A 14701-nucleotide genomic window follows, 5' to 3' on the forward strand; every position below is an offset into this window, starting at 1 on the left:
CCTGTGCTAATTCTTTCATTTTGTGATTGTGACGTGTCTGCTGTGCTCTGAGTACAGAACTCCAGCATATGTCCAACTGTCTGCACAAGTGGAAGAAAGGAGGTCTTTTACAAGACTAGTGTTGACAGCAATGCTGTCAATTAATGTAGCCATAGCAAACTATTCATCAAATTTATGTCTGCACATGGCTTTCTTTACCTTAAATTCAGGCTCTTGTTTTACCTTCCCTACATCTATTTTAATCAAGTAGCCAAGTCACCTGAAAAAATCCATGGACTTTTGAAACCATACATTCAAGATTAATGTCAGAACAAAGGAGATGAAACACATGCAATTTTTTTCTAAACACAGAATGCAAATAATCAAACTGAGAAGGTTCCCAGTCTTCTTGTTTCCAAATGAATCATCCATTTCATGGTTGATTGTACTTCGCAAGGTGGCTGCAGTAGATATCACATCATACGTACTCTTCTTAAACTTGATGTTGACACTCTTCTCATAAACCTGAGAGGGTCTTTGACTATGGTGGAAGTGACACTATGTGACTTCTAAGGCTAGGCCACAAGGAAAGATCTAGTTTCTACCTGGCTCTCTTAAGACAGCTGCTCTTAGGACCCTGTCACCATGCTGTGAGGAAGCCAAGCAGACAAGAGAGAGACCACATGTCAGTGTTCCAGCTGATGACCTCAGCTGTGGTCCCTCTGGTCAGCCTGGAGCTTCGAGTCATCTGAAGTTTACTGTGTGGGAGTAACCATCTGATGATTCCAGGTTCCAGAAGTCATTCTCAGCATCTGAGCTGAGCTGTCCCTGCTGAGGCTTGCCCAAATTGCAGAGCTGTGAGATGGAGAAAAAGATTTATTGTAAGCCACTAAGTTTTGGATTTTTCTTATTCACCAGTAGGTAATTCCACCTCTGAGCTCTCCCCTTCTACTGGGAGTTTGCTGTTGGCCCTAATAATTTCATACGTTTAAATATCCACTTTTAAAGAAGCCATCTAAACTGAGATCTTGAGTTCCTAAGTTTTAGCCACAGGAAAAAGTAAAAGTTTCCTGCAAAATTAGTGCTGTGAATGAAGAAAAAAGAAGTTAAAATCTAATGGAGCTATCATTAATAACGCAGCAACAGTTACCATTCCTGGGTACCTACAGTACTCCACCATCTATTACATTAGAACTGAGATAAACTGGAAAATACTTCTTGACAGAGCAAGTTGTTTTCAAAAGATCAGAAAACGAGAAATCTAAAGAAAGAAGGATGGAAAGAGCAACAATGTGCTATGAGCTATGCCATCGACTTAGGATGACTCTGGTCTTTGCATCACAGATTTTTATTCTTTATTTTTTAGAAACTGATGTTTATTTTCTGCCAACCTTATTTTCATGTTGCTTAAGAGTCCGTGCAAGAACAGCTTAAGACCATTCAGTGGTTGCTCCTACCCATTCAGTGGCCTGAGCAGTGGGAGCTGTGGACCAGTCTTCTGTGGCAGGCTGAGCACTCCAGTCTTCAGTAGGAACTGCTGAATAGGCACAGAGGGTACCTGCATGTCTTCAGACCAGTCTGCAACTTCAGACTGAGTAGCGGTAAACTCAGGAGCTGGAACAGTCCATTTACCCTGAAATTCCTTCTTGATCACAGCCTTTTCAGCAGCAGCCTGCTCTTCTTTTTCAGTTTCTTCAGGATGTCTGTAGAAATAGAGATTAGACATGACCTCCCATGGATGTTGCAGGAAATGGTGCCGCCCATGGGCAGAACTTCCCAGGCCAGCATCCACCACATCTGACCCACCGAGGGAGCTCCCTTGTTGTTGCATGTGATGGCAATGTCCACATGGCGTAGAGGAGAATCTGTGTTGCACAAAGCAATGGCAGGCGGGTAAACACAAGATGCCTCTCTGAGAGACTGGTGGTCAGTCCTGGGGTCAGAAATCACAAGAAGCTGTGGCTCCCAGTAGTCTGCCTGGATCTGGTTAGGAAGGTTCAAGGAGTGAAGCAGTCAGCAATTGGAGTGGCTCCAGTGGCAGCAGCAAACTTCAGCATGGCCTTCTGGCCAGTATTCCTGGGGGATATGACACTGACATCAGCAGGGTTTTCAATGACAACAATGGCATGAGTTGCCAGCTGAAGCTTCTCCCAAGTCCTCTTCAGATTTATGCTGTAGATGCCATCACTTTTCCTTTTATAGATGTACTGTTCCATTTGGAAGTCAAAGTTGGTGCCACCTAAGTGGGTTCCTACTGCAAGGAAATTAAGGACATCCTCCTCCTTCATTTGCAAGATATCAAGGGCTCCAGACATTGTGAAAGTTTCTCTTTAAGTTATGACAGGAATCTGAAATTAAGAACAACGTCGTATGGACCCCTCTGTAGGTAGCGCGGAAACGCTGCCTCACAGAATTTTAGAACCTCAAGATTATAAGAGATCAACTAGTTTGGGTCTGATTAACCTCTCTTGTCAAATCCCTGAGTCCCATCTGCAAAGAAAAAATATCATCTAGTTTCTGTTTAAGTATCTTTGATGTCAGAGAAAATCCTCTTAATTTCTCAAAGAAGTTAGGTGTTAAAGGATTCTTCCTTGGGTTAAGCTAAAACCCTTCTCCCTGCAATTTTAACATTTGGTTTTATTGTGAAGTTGTATCTTTTGCAGGAGGTTTAGTTCTAAAGCCACATGAGGCAGCAATTGAATATGGCCAAACATGGTCTTGAAAGTTCCTCAGGAAAGCAACGCAGCCATTATTAGCCTATGATTTGTTAGCCAGCATTCCTGTCATGTTGGAACTGATTACTGTTTCTTTGGTTGAAAAGCAGAAAATGTAGTTGGTTTGCATAATGGAGATGGAGGCATTTAAAAAAAAATATGAATTTTACAAAGCTAGAATTACACTCAGACTGGGGAGATACTTATGTTCTGAGAGGCAAAATGGACCTGAGATGGGAGAGCTCATGCTTCCTGGTTCCTGCTCATTTTGGGGCACATATACACTCATTAAGCAGAATGACTGAAGGAGCCACCCACACTACTTACTTGTATTTTTCTCTAAAAATAGGATTATTTTTGCAGAGCTCATCCAATTGAATGAGTGTCCATTAAACACACTTATGACATACACCACTGTAGGCCTGTCCTCTAGAGCTCCATACAGCAAGTCTCATGTCGTCTCCAGGAAAGCATTTTGAAGACAGTGATTAGAATTCTTGAGTCAGCTCCACACGAAGCACCATCATTCCTTCAAATGTTTCTCATAGAACATAGTTTTGAGCCCCTACTCACTTGTATTTCTTCTCGGAACAGAGCTGAACATGTGCCCATAAGTATAAATTCCTGGACTGTTCAGACTGTGCACATGGGATCGGGTCAGCATGGAATAGAGGAGACAGACACATCTTTCCTTCTGAATTCTGACTTCCCTTACGCCAGCCAAAAATTGCATTTGAATTTTGGCAACAAAATCCTACTGTGGTATTATAGTTATCAAAATCCCAAGTGCTTTGAACTATTTAAACGTGCAGAAAATGAAATAGCAGACATTCATGAACTCATCACCAAGATTAACATGTTAACAGCTTTGCCTTATTTACCTCGGATTACTAAATCTTTCTTTACATGGATTTTTTTTATTTGCCCGATTCTCCCATATACTGTATTTCTGCACCCATCTAATCACCCTGTCAAGAGTTACGGATTCAACAATTATTTCTTAAATTCCTACTGTGTCCTCTTTGGGGTCTTAATTTTGCTATTTAAATGCATTATGTATTATCTCAGGCTCATATTCACAATTTTCATTAGGGACCCTGTACACACAACTTGTTTTACAAAAATGAATGGGACAGGTTGATGACAGAGCTCTGGGATCCACCACTAATGACATCCTGTAGACCCTCTTGTGCCTTTGTTTATGTCGTTTCTTTCTCCTGGAATGGCTTCTTGTTTCCTTCTTCCATCTGACCAACTTATGTTACTTAACCCCTTGAGGTTCAGTGTTGGCTCTTCCAGGAACCCTTCCCTAACCATTACGTGCTAGGTGAGGTGCTCTACCTTTGTGCATCTCTTTAGGGTAGCATCTCTGCTCTACAGTCTTCATTGGCTATCCTGTCTATCTTCCTACTCATATTTAAGTCCTTTAAGGGCAAAAATATCATTATGTTTTCCTTTATATTCTTAACCCTTATCAATGTGCCAGAACTTCAAAAGTACCAGATCACATCAGATGCTCAAAAATGCTTGTTAAATAAATATATAACAATAAAACAATTTAGCCAAATCTTTCTTCCTTCCTTCCATTACAGAGATACTTTCCACAATACCTCTAATAGATCATCACTTCCATCATGGAGAATTTGCTACCTAACAGGACAGCTGATTCCCTATTTGAATGGCTCTGGATTTTGGAAGTCTCCAATTAAGCTCCAAATCTGTTTCCTGTAACAACACTGTAAGTTCTCATTATAAATAAGTCAAGTCTCTTTTATGAATGTCAAAGATTCTTATATGGTATTCCTTGGGTAACTAAGTAGTTTTTAGTGAATGTATTTTATGCACAGCAGGCAGAGCTGGAGAAATTATTTCGGTGTTCAGAACTGAGGCACTTTCTGGGGCATCCCATTAAGGATTTCTACCCTGAATTCTTTCCAGAAGCTAATTGGGTCTGTGAAGACCACAGAGTACAGGTGTTCCATGTTCTATGCAGCTCACATTCCTACATAAACATGCTGTTACTTTCTCGAGCGTCATAAGCTCCTGGGTGGTCTTAGGGCTGCCTTCAAAGGAAAACAAGTAAGACTTTCCTCTCATTGCTGATCACTTGAAGACCTGGTTAGCATACAACATTCTGGAATCTCTATTACTGAGTCATGAGTTCTCACCTGAAAGGAAACTTAAATGGCTAACTCTGGCTAATTCCAAACCTCATTGAATAGCCAAAGAGTTGTAGGAAAAGTAAAAGTAAGAGAAACAGGTAACTTCTGTGCTAAGTTCAATGCCTTTCTCTAAGCTCTTGATGTAACTATTACTTAGCAAGGTGAAAGCAATTGACATTTTCCTCAGGAAATATAGAAGCAAGCCATTTTATGGATAAAAGTTAGTTTTTTTGTTTTGTTTTTTTTTTGTCCCAGGTTGCAGATTTTTCCAAATAGTGGTGAGTTGGCTAAGTTTTATAACAGAGCAGTCATTGTTCCTTCTGTATAAAATGTCGGTATTTCTTATGTGCCAGGCACTGTGCTAGGTACTTTGCAGGACTTACCTAATGTGGCCCTCCTAACAATCCTGAGAAATAAATATTATTATCTCCATTTTATATATGATATACTGTAGGCTCAAGAAAATTAAGAAACATGGCCAGTGTTTCAGAATTACTAAATTGCAGAAACAATCCAAATCCAGATGGTTCTGATGCCACAGCTCATGGGCTTTGTAATAAGCCGTGCTGTCCCTCATTTCAACATCAGCTTCCGCATGTGATCTTCCATGTGGATCTGAGCACTGCCTTTACTTCCAGATCCAGTGTTCTCAGATCACCTCTATTATCTGCATGTGATTGGGTGCCATCCATTTAGGACAAAGTTATAACATTCTTTTCTTATCAACCAGAGTGTATTTAATTTTGTTTTAAAATAACATCACACTTAAGAATATCCAGAATGCATGTAAATGATTGCTTGGATGTGTTAGCTTCTCTCTCTTTCTCTCTCTCTCTCTCTCCTTTTTTTTTGTTTTGAGACAGAGTCTCACTGTCACCCAGGCTTGAGTGCAGTGGCGTGATCTTGGCTCACTGAAACCTGTGCCTCTGGTTTTAATGATTCTCATGCCTCAGCCTCCTGAGTAGCATGCACCACCATGCTTGGCTAATTTTTGTATTTTTAGTGGAAATGGGGTTTCACCATGTTGACTAGGCTGGTCTCGAGCTCCTGACCTCAAGTGATCTGCCTGCCTTGGCCTTCCAAAGTGTGTGAATGACAGGTATGAGCCAACACACCTGGAAGCTTTTCTCTTTTATCTCGACTTTGGGTTGGCTCCAGGGATGGAGTAGAGGAAGGTGAACTTTACTTAATAGGGCCCAAAAAAAGTATTTAGTAAGAAGTTCAATTTATTTAAAAAATTTGAGTCCTTTGGACTGAAAAGTCAGAGATAGTTTTTGCTGATATTCATCATGGGTATTTTATTTGCATTATTTAGGCTATTTTTTCCACCCATCTTGATGCTCCATGCTTGACAGCAAATTCTTTAGACTAGAGGTTGGCTGAATTTTGTCCACTGTCTGTTTTTGTAAATAGAGTTTTAGTGGAACACAGCCATGCTCACTTGTTTACATGTTGTTTGTGGTTGTTTTTATACTACAAAGGCAGAGAGAAGTGGTTGCAACTAAGACTGTATGGTCCACACAGTCTAAAATATTTACTTTCTGACCCTTTACAGGAACAGCTTGCCAACCCTTGCTTTAGGCAGACCAAAAATGTATGGATGCTGCAGGCCAGCAATGAATCTCTGTGTCTAGACTTGAATGAGGAGGAATTTGGACTTGGATGGCAGGACTAGGACATCTTTAAAGGCTCTTCCAAGTCTGCATTTCAAGGATTTATAAATTCAGCATTATATATATTTTTTCTCATAAATAAAGTGTATGAAGTAGGACCCGGATAGCAGATGTGGACTTGTAACAAATCTTGGAGTGCAATGGTTATGTTAAAAACAGACATTTCTGTTTTGTTAATTCTTACTATGCTGATGCTCAAATATAGCACACTATGAATCCAGTGCATTAGTTAAATTTTGAGTAGTCTCTAAAGGCAGCTAAGGCTGAATACATGGAAGTGGGCCATGTCTGGTTATACTGACATCAACAAGTATTTGAAAGGAATCAAACTACATAATTGTACCATTTTGCTTGTCGGTATTTGTAAAATATTATTTGTGTCTTCTATGAAAACTCCCTCCAGTCAAGAATGTTTTATTAATTTATTTGTTGCCCATCAACCTTATGCACACCGCTATATGAAACAATAGAGGAAATGTGGTCACTACCCTGGAGAACTGTGCTGCTCAGTTTTTGGACTTTCCTCCCATGCCTCAGGACCTGTTGTAATGTTTTGGTTATTTTTTAAAGTATTTCCTAGTAATTAAGATGCATGTCTGAAAAATTATGTATAATGTCAGAGGCCCAAAACCTTGGGATCTGACACCGGCTGGATTTCTTTTTGCATCCTTGGGAACTTTGGCTGCATTTAAATTAGAAAACTCATCTTTTGTAACTATGGGCTTTTTTTTTTTTTCTTCTTCTTCTTAAGCCTCCTGTATTCTCTGTAGATCTTATTTGGCTCACTGGTTAGTCACCTGGTCTTTTAACTTGGGCCAAGCTTTCTCTGAATACCAGAAGGATTTCAAAAGTAGATGTTTAAAGACATCTGATCCCCGATGTATTGCTTAAAATCATCATCTACACATGTATGTACATAAATATATTTTTAAAATATTAACTTGGTACAATTTTAAGTATTTTCTGTGTTATGAAGTATTCTACATTCAGATTTTTTTCCTATTGAATTTAAAATCAAAACAGACATATGTGAGTCAAACAACAAAAACTGTAAAAATACCTGTAAGGTTTAAAATGATTTCCCTGGGGAGAAGAATATCTTATGATATTCAAAATGGGAAAGAAGTTTTACCTTGGAAGGAAAAAGATATCATGCTCGAGGAAAAAAGATGAGTTTCCTGCATAGACATTGGGAATGGATTATGGGCATGATCCAGTAGGAGGTCAGAGCTGTCGGCACATCACACTGTGTGGCACCATTGTGAGCTTGTTGATAGGATGTTCTGTAATGGTTCTCAAGTCAGCCAGTTTATGAATATTTTGTCTTCTGCGTCAGCAAAGAGAAGAATTTTCATCAGCTATTTCATTAGTATTTCCTTTCTTTTCTTCACCTGTGTTTAACAAAATATTTTATCTTAGGTACCTAATAAGTATATATTGATGAATGACTTCACTGTTTAAATCAGCTCATTGACATGTTTACTGAGAGTAAAAAAAAAATGAGTGAACTTAAAAACTCTGGAGAGAAAATGCATACATTCCAGAATTGTTTAAAAGAGAACCTTTATGATGGTTCTAGATGAATTCATCAAAGTTGATTTCAGGTAATAGCAATTTGTCAATAGATGAATTGGCCCTATGACTCATTTGCCCAGTTTATGATTCATAATTTTGTTCTGACAAGTAATAAAGTAACAGGAATGTCTGTTTCAGTGAGGCCGCTCAATATACAGCTTACTTTGGAGAAAGACAATTTCTTGGGTTTAAAAAAATTCAGATACCAGGTATATCATCCATCTCAATGAATTTTTAAATAGTATAGTGAATTTTAAATAGTATAGTGAAGTGAAACCAATCTCTTGCTTTTCCTGCCTCCTATAATTTACAGATTTTCTTTCTTGACAGGGAGAGAAAGGAGTTGCGTTACAAGTATGGACTAGGAATATTTTTATACATGGATAAGGAGAGGCTTGTATGCCTGTGACTGTGAGTCATGAACTGATATAATGGGAGTGTGAAGATACTCAATGGTTTTAAGCTTGGAAATTTTCAAATGGTTGTGCCAAGAACTACAAAGCAACAAGTTCTTGGTTAATCAATAATGTTGAAAATGGTTTTCTTGGCAAATTGGTTTTTTAATGAATCGGCAGTCAATCACTTACTATTTGACTAATTTTCTTTACACTGGTCTATCTCGTATGAAATAATCTTCCCACTCCCATGAGAGACCTACTTCTCCGGATGCCAAAACCAGTCTTATCTGGAAGCAAGTAAATGAAGCTGCTGCCATATTTCCCAGCCCCCATAGCTTTATAATGATAAATTGTTTTATTCCATGGAAAGAAAAACAATCTTTTAAAGTGTCTTTTTGGAGAATTAGTTATTGAACATTTCAATGTGGTAACATTTAAAACAAGATTTCTTTTTTTTTTTTTTTTTTTTTTTGAGACGGAGTCTTGCTCTGTCGCCCAGGCTGGAGTGCGGTGGCTGGATCTCAGCTCACTGCAAACTCCGCCTCCTGGGTTTACGCCATTCTCCTGCCTCAGCCTCCCGAGTAGCTGGGACTACAGGCGCCGCCACCTCGCCCGGCTAGTTTTTTGTATTTTTTAGTAGAGACGGGGTTTCACCGTGTTAGCCAGGATGGTCTCGATCTCCTGACCTCGTGATCCGCCCGTCTCGGCCTCCCAAAGTGCTAGGATTACAGGCTTGAGCCACCGCGCCCGGCCAACAAGTTTTCATTTTAACCACTAAAATGGCTTAGCCATAACTCCTAATAGAGGTATGACCTAGAATGTAAAAGAAAGAACTTGGTTGTGTATAAAAGAAAGGGAGAGAAAAGAAGAGTAAATGTAGAAAAATGAGTAAAAATACTGCAGGCTGTAAGAAACAGAAGAAAGATGCCTGAAGACATAAAATTGCATAGGGCTATTAGAGTCTGGTAGGTGCTTATGTACATGGGTGTGTATCCTGCTATAAGACAATGAAGGTTAAATGTATCTGCGTCTTAAAGATAGAAGGTCCACTCTCCCAAAATATTCAACCTTTTCAAAATATTCAGCATTGTATAGTGGCTAATAGATATAAGTAATTTCCAGGCTTGCTCTGTTGATGTCACCCTGTCCCTATGTCTTAGCAATTGGAATGGGGATTCAAGGACTGGAAAGCAGGGTATTGGTTCTGACATTCTAATGGCATTGGACAAACTCCTCTCCACTTGTGTTTTCAGTGGTGACAGCCAGAGACTAATGGCAAGAGGGTTCTAGAATTGGCTGTGTGAATAATGAAAGGTACTAGGGGTCACTGCCAAAATACCGATCTACATTCTTTTCTGTTATCAGGACACTGGCATCCACGGGAAAAAAAAAAAAAAAAGTCTTTGTAGAAAAAACTCAAGTATTATTCTACCAAGCTTCTCTTTGCAACTTGTGCAGTGTGCCCAGAGTTTTAAATTGGTCTTTCTATTCTTCAAATAAGAAACTGTTCTTATTTAAAGAACAGTTCTTAGTGTTCTTATTTCAAGTATCAGTGCAGAACCCAGCTTTTTCTCCAACGTGTTTTCCCAACACAAAGAAACTAAATTTGAGGTCCTTGGAAATTCTGCTTGGTATGAGTCTTTGTCTTTGCATTTGGTTTTTCTTTTTCCTCCTCTTGTTTTCACTAGATTGAATTCCATTTCTTTCTTCTTTGAAAAAAAAGAGCTGCATCAGGCATGGGGATCAGGAAAAGGTTTTTTCACCTCCATGATTTTGGTAGCAATACAGACATCTGGCAGCAAGGAGTATAAAAAACTTCTTTACCTTTTTTACTTTTTTTAAGGAAGCCATTATTTCAGGTAGAGGATATCAACTAACATATTCTTGCAGGCATTGGGCTCTTTCTTTCAAGACCTCCACTGGTGATCAAACTAAATATTTAAAAGGACATTCCTATAAACAAAAGCATGGTCTGCATTCACAAACCATTTTCAGTAAGATCTCTTTCCAGTCAAGACTCTGACCATCTGCTTGCCATCTTATATTTTTTAATATTATTGTGTCAAATACATGCTCTGTCAATGCAGGTAAAGGAATACTTGAAAAATCTGAACATACACAAATCAGTGGGTCTAGATGACATGAATCCAAAAGTCTGGAGGGAATTAGCTAATGCAGACTTGCAAATAAGTGTCCCAAACAGAGCACCTTCACAATAATATTTTATCAAATTGCCCTTCTTTCAGGAAGTACACAGATAGTAAAATAAATACAATCAACATTCCCTTTAACTCTCCTGGCAGAAACTGTTACCTTGCACAAGTTACCATTTATAAGGCTGCACATATGAACTTACTCTAAAAGCAAAGCCAAAAAAAAAAAAAAGTAGCATATCACCAAGAAAGAGCAAAAAAAAAAAAAAAAAAAAAACCAACCAACCAACCAAACAAACAAACAAAAAAAGAATTAGTACTTTCTAAAGATTATAGAGATAGTCTGCAATTTGTTATCGACTAAGAGTACCTTTGAGATCTAAAAAAGGGTTACCAGGCCAGATGTGGTGGCTCACGCCTGTACTCCCAGCACTTTGGGAGGCCATGGTGGCGGACCACTTGAGGTCAGAAGTTTGAGACTAGCCTGGCCAACAGGGTAAAATCCCGTGTCTACCAAAAATACAAAAATTAGTTGGGTGTGTTGGTGGACACCTGTAATACCAGCTACCTGGGAGGCAGAGGCAGGAGAATCGTTGAACCTGAGAGGCAGAGGTTGCAGTGAGCTGAGATCGCACCACAGCACTCAAGCCTGGGTGACAGAGCCTGATTTTGTCTAAAAATAATAAATAAATAAATAAATAAATAAATAAATAAATAGATAGCCACATAGGAGATGTGGCTGAGAGGTTCAACGGGGACAGTTCAGGACTGTGAGCCAGAATGACCTTGAGTCTGGTCTTATTAGTCATCTGCCTGTGCAACGACAGCTGTGGACCTTGCATGGGCAAAAGCTGAGCTGAGCAAGAGAGTATGACAGAGGTAATGCTCCAGGCCTACTCTTCAGAGGACCAGTAACTTTCACCCTGGCCACTTGAAAGCCATCCACCATGGAACAAGTTGAACTACCCTAAGATTGCTATGTTGTGTGGATATCCAAGCAAGTCATCTGGAGAGAGTGAAGTGGGTGGTGGTGGGGGTGCGGAGGAGGGATAGGGAGAGAGTAGGGAGAAAGCTCTTCTAGCCACTCTGGCATCCTAGTACGGATTCCAGACAAGTAAATAAAGAAGCCATCTTGAACATTCCAGCCCCAGAAGATGCCATATGAAGGGGAACAAAAGAACCCAGCCAATATCCAGAACAGAGAGCCCAGCTATATGGCCCCAGCTGAGCTGGCCCCGTTATTCCCAACCGTCCAAATCGCCTCAACTGAGGCCTCAGGTATTGTGAAGCAGAAACAAGCCATCTGTACTATGCCCTCCTTGAACTCCTGATTCATAGAACCATGAGCTTAACAAAATGGTTGTTGCCAATGCCAGGGGTGTCGGGGAGTAGGGGTTTACGCAGCAAAAGGTAGAACTAACAACTTTTCTTTTACTTCAGGAAACTTTATTCCTTTTATTCCTTGTGTTTCTCTACTTTGTTGTTCCTATTTTCCTTTTTCTTCCTTTATTTATTGCTATTTTTCTCTACTCATCATGCTAAGATAATTAAGCATATTAAAAAAATTATTTTGTTTGCAAATGAGGTGAGTTTTGGTATGCTCTCCTGCCCACCCCACTACTTGTATATTATCTTATTTTGTTATTTATCTAAAGACAGGTTCCCTCTCTGTTGCTTGGGCCGGAGTACAGTGAGTGGTATGATCCTAGCTCACTGAAGTCTCATCATTCATTATTTTAAAATGAAGTGAGTTGTACTTAAAATTTCCTCTCAGAAAACTAGATTAATCAGTTCTTATTTTCATGTAGGCACCAATGACCCAAACCTTTAAAAATGTATATAAATATGAAAAACTGGAAAGCAATAGAATGTCCAACAAAATAACTAAATACAATGCAACTGATTAAAAAATGCTCCACTGACTATATCTGGAGCAGCCATTGCTCTCTCTTTGCCTCACCTCTGAACACTCTCACCTGCTAACCCTGATCCAGTTACAAAAGCCCTATTACTGTTCCTCTAGTGTACTATGTGCACTCCCTTTGCCTGTGCTGTTTCCCTTGCCTGGTAAATTTCAAGAAATGCACACAAGGTACCCTCTTTCTTCTTCGGGTCTCAGGTTATCAATGTAGCCTTTCTTGACCACTGCACATATGACATGAGACTCCTCCCCTTCCTAACACACCCTATCTCCTTTGCCCTGCTTGATTTTTCTCTTTAATGCCTCTCACCATCTGCTGTATCATGTATTCACTTATTTATTTATTGTCTTCTCCCACTAGAATATCAGCTCCATGAGGGCTGAGACTGTGTGGTCTTGTTCAGGGCCTGTCCCCGGCATCTCTAGTACTGTTTGGCATATGGTAAATATGAGTCAAGGAAGCATGCTTGACTCCTTGACTCCATGCAGCTGAGATGCAACGGATTTTAACTTCTGTCAAAGCCACTAACAGTACGTCATTAAGAGAAAATAACAGGTTACAGAATAGTATGGGGAGTTCATACATATGCTTTGAAAAAACTGTAATAGTCTTGACTGGATGCATAACTAGAAATGAGAAAGGTCCTCATTTTGTCAGCCAGGTGTAAAATTGGAGGAAGCGTTGGTGCTCTCTCCTGTGTGACAGAACAGTACAGTGTTACTAAGAGAATGGAACAGCCTGTGGGTGATGCAGGAAAGGGAAGGGGAGGCAGAACACGAGCTGAGCCAGAAACAGAGGCAGCACTAACTTTCCTACCCAGCAGCCATTTCCTCCTTGCCCTTACCAACAAAATCCTGATGTCATTGCGAGGAACGAGGGACCCAGCCAAAAATACTCACTTTCCTGAACTCCTTGCAGCTAGGAGACCATACGAAAAGCGCTGGCTAATGAGAAGGAAAGCAAAAGTTTCTAAAATAGAAACTTTTGTGCTGTTCCGTTGCCCAGGTTAAAGTACCAAGACTTCCTCCAATTTTACATCCAGATGACAAAATGAGAACCTTCTCTTTTCTAGTTATGCACCCAGTTGAGACTATTACACTTTTTTCAAAGCATATGTATCAACTCTCCATGCCATTCTGTGACCTGTTCTTCTTTCTCAATGACTGAGGTGGGCACTGCTTCTCTCCTTCCTGCCACAGAAGGATATGAGGCCTGGAGCTGCAGCAGCCGTCTTGTGACAAAGAGGCATCAGCTGTGAGGCAGAGGCTTTCATGGTAAGAATGGTGAAATGGAACAATAGAAAGAGGCTGGGTCCTAGCCGGTCATGGTGGCTCACACCTGTAATCCCAGCACTTTGGGAGGCCAAGGCGGGTGAATCACGAGGTCAGGAGTTTGAGACCAGCCTGGCCAACATGGTGAAACCCTGTCCTCACTAAAAATACAGAAAATTAGCTGGGCGTGGTGGGTGCCTGTAATCCCAGCTACTCAGGAGACTCAGGCAGGAAAATCGCTTGAACCTGGGAGGCAGAGGGCAGAGGTTGCAGTGAGCCGAAATCACACCACTGCACTTCAGCTCGGGAGACAGTGAAGCTCTGTCAAAAAAAGAAAGAAAGAAAAGAAAGAAAAGAAAAGAAAAGAAAAGAAAAGAAAGAAAGAAAGAAAGAAAGAAAGAAAGAAAGAAAGAAAGAAAGAAAGAAAGAAAGAAAGAAAGAAAAGAAAAGAAAAGAAGAAAGAAAGAGCCTGCATCCTATGGCTGGGCACAGTAGCTCATGCTTATAGTCCCAGTACTTTGGGAGGCTGAGGCAGGCCGATCACCCAAGGTCAGGAGTTTGAGACCAACCTGGCCAACAGGGTGAAACCCCGTCTCTACAAATACACACACACACACACACACACACACACACACACACACACACACACACAAATTAGCTGGGCATTATGGTGGAAGCCTGTAATCTCAGCTATTTGGGAGGCTGAGGCAGGAGAATTGCTTGAACCCAGGAGGTTGAGGTTGCAGTGAACAGAGATCACCCCATTGCACTCCAGCCTGGGCAACAGAGCAAGACGAAGGAAGGAAGGAAGGAAGGAAGGAAGGAAGGAAGGAAGGAAGGAAGGAAGGAAGGGA

The 14701-nt window shown here is 40.3% G+C and overlaps 1 pseudogene; it reads right to left on the bottom strand.

The window, feature by feature from the left end:
• Nucleotides 1–1409: 1409 nt before the first annotated feature.
• LOC111551257 lies at nt 1410–2326 on the bottom strand (annotated as a pseudogene).
• Between the last annotated feature and the right edge of the window lie 12375 nt (nt 2327–14701).

This window comes from Piliocolobus tephrosceles, chromosome 10 (assembly GCF_002776525.5).
Source record: "Piliocolobus tephrosceles isolate RC106 chromosome 10, ASM277652v3, whole genome shotgun sequence".
Classification (NCBI taxonomy): domain Eukaryota; kingdom Metazoa; phylum Chordata; class Mammalia; order Primates; family Cercopithecidae; genus Piliocolobus; species Piliocolobus tephrosceles.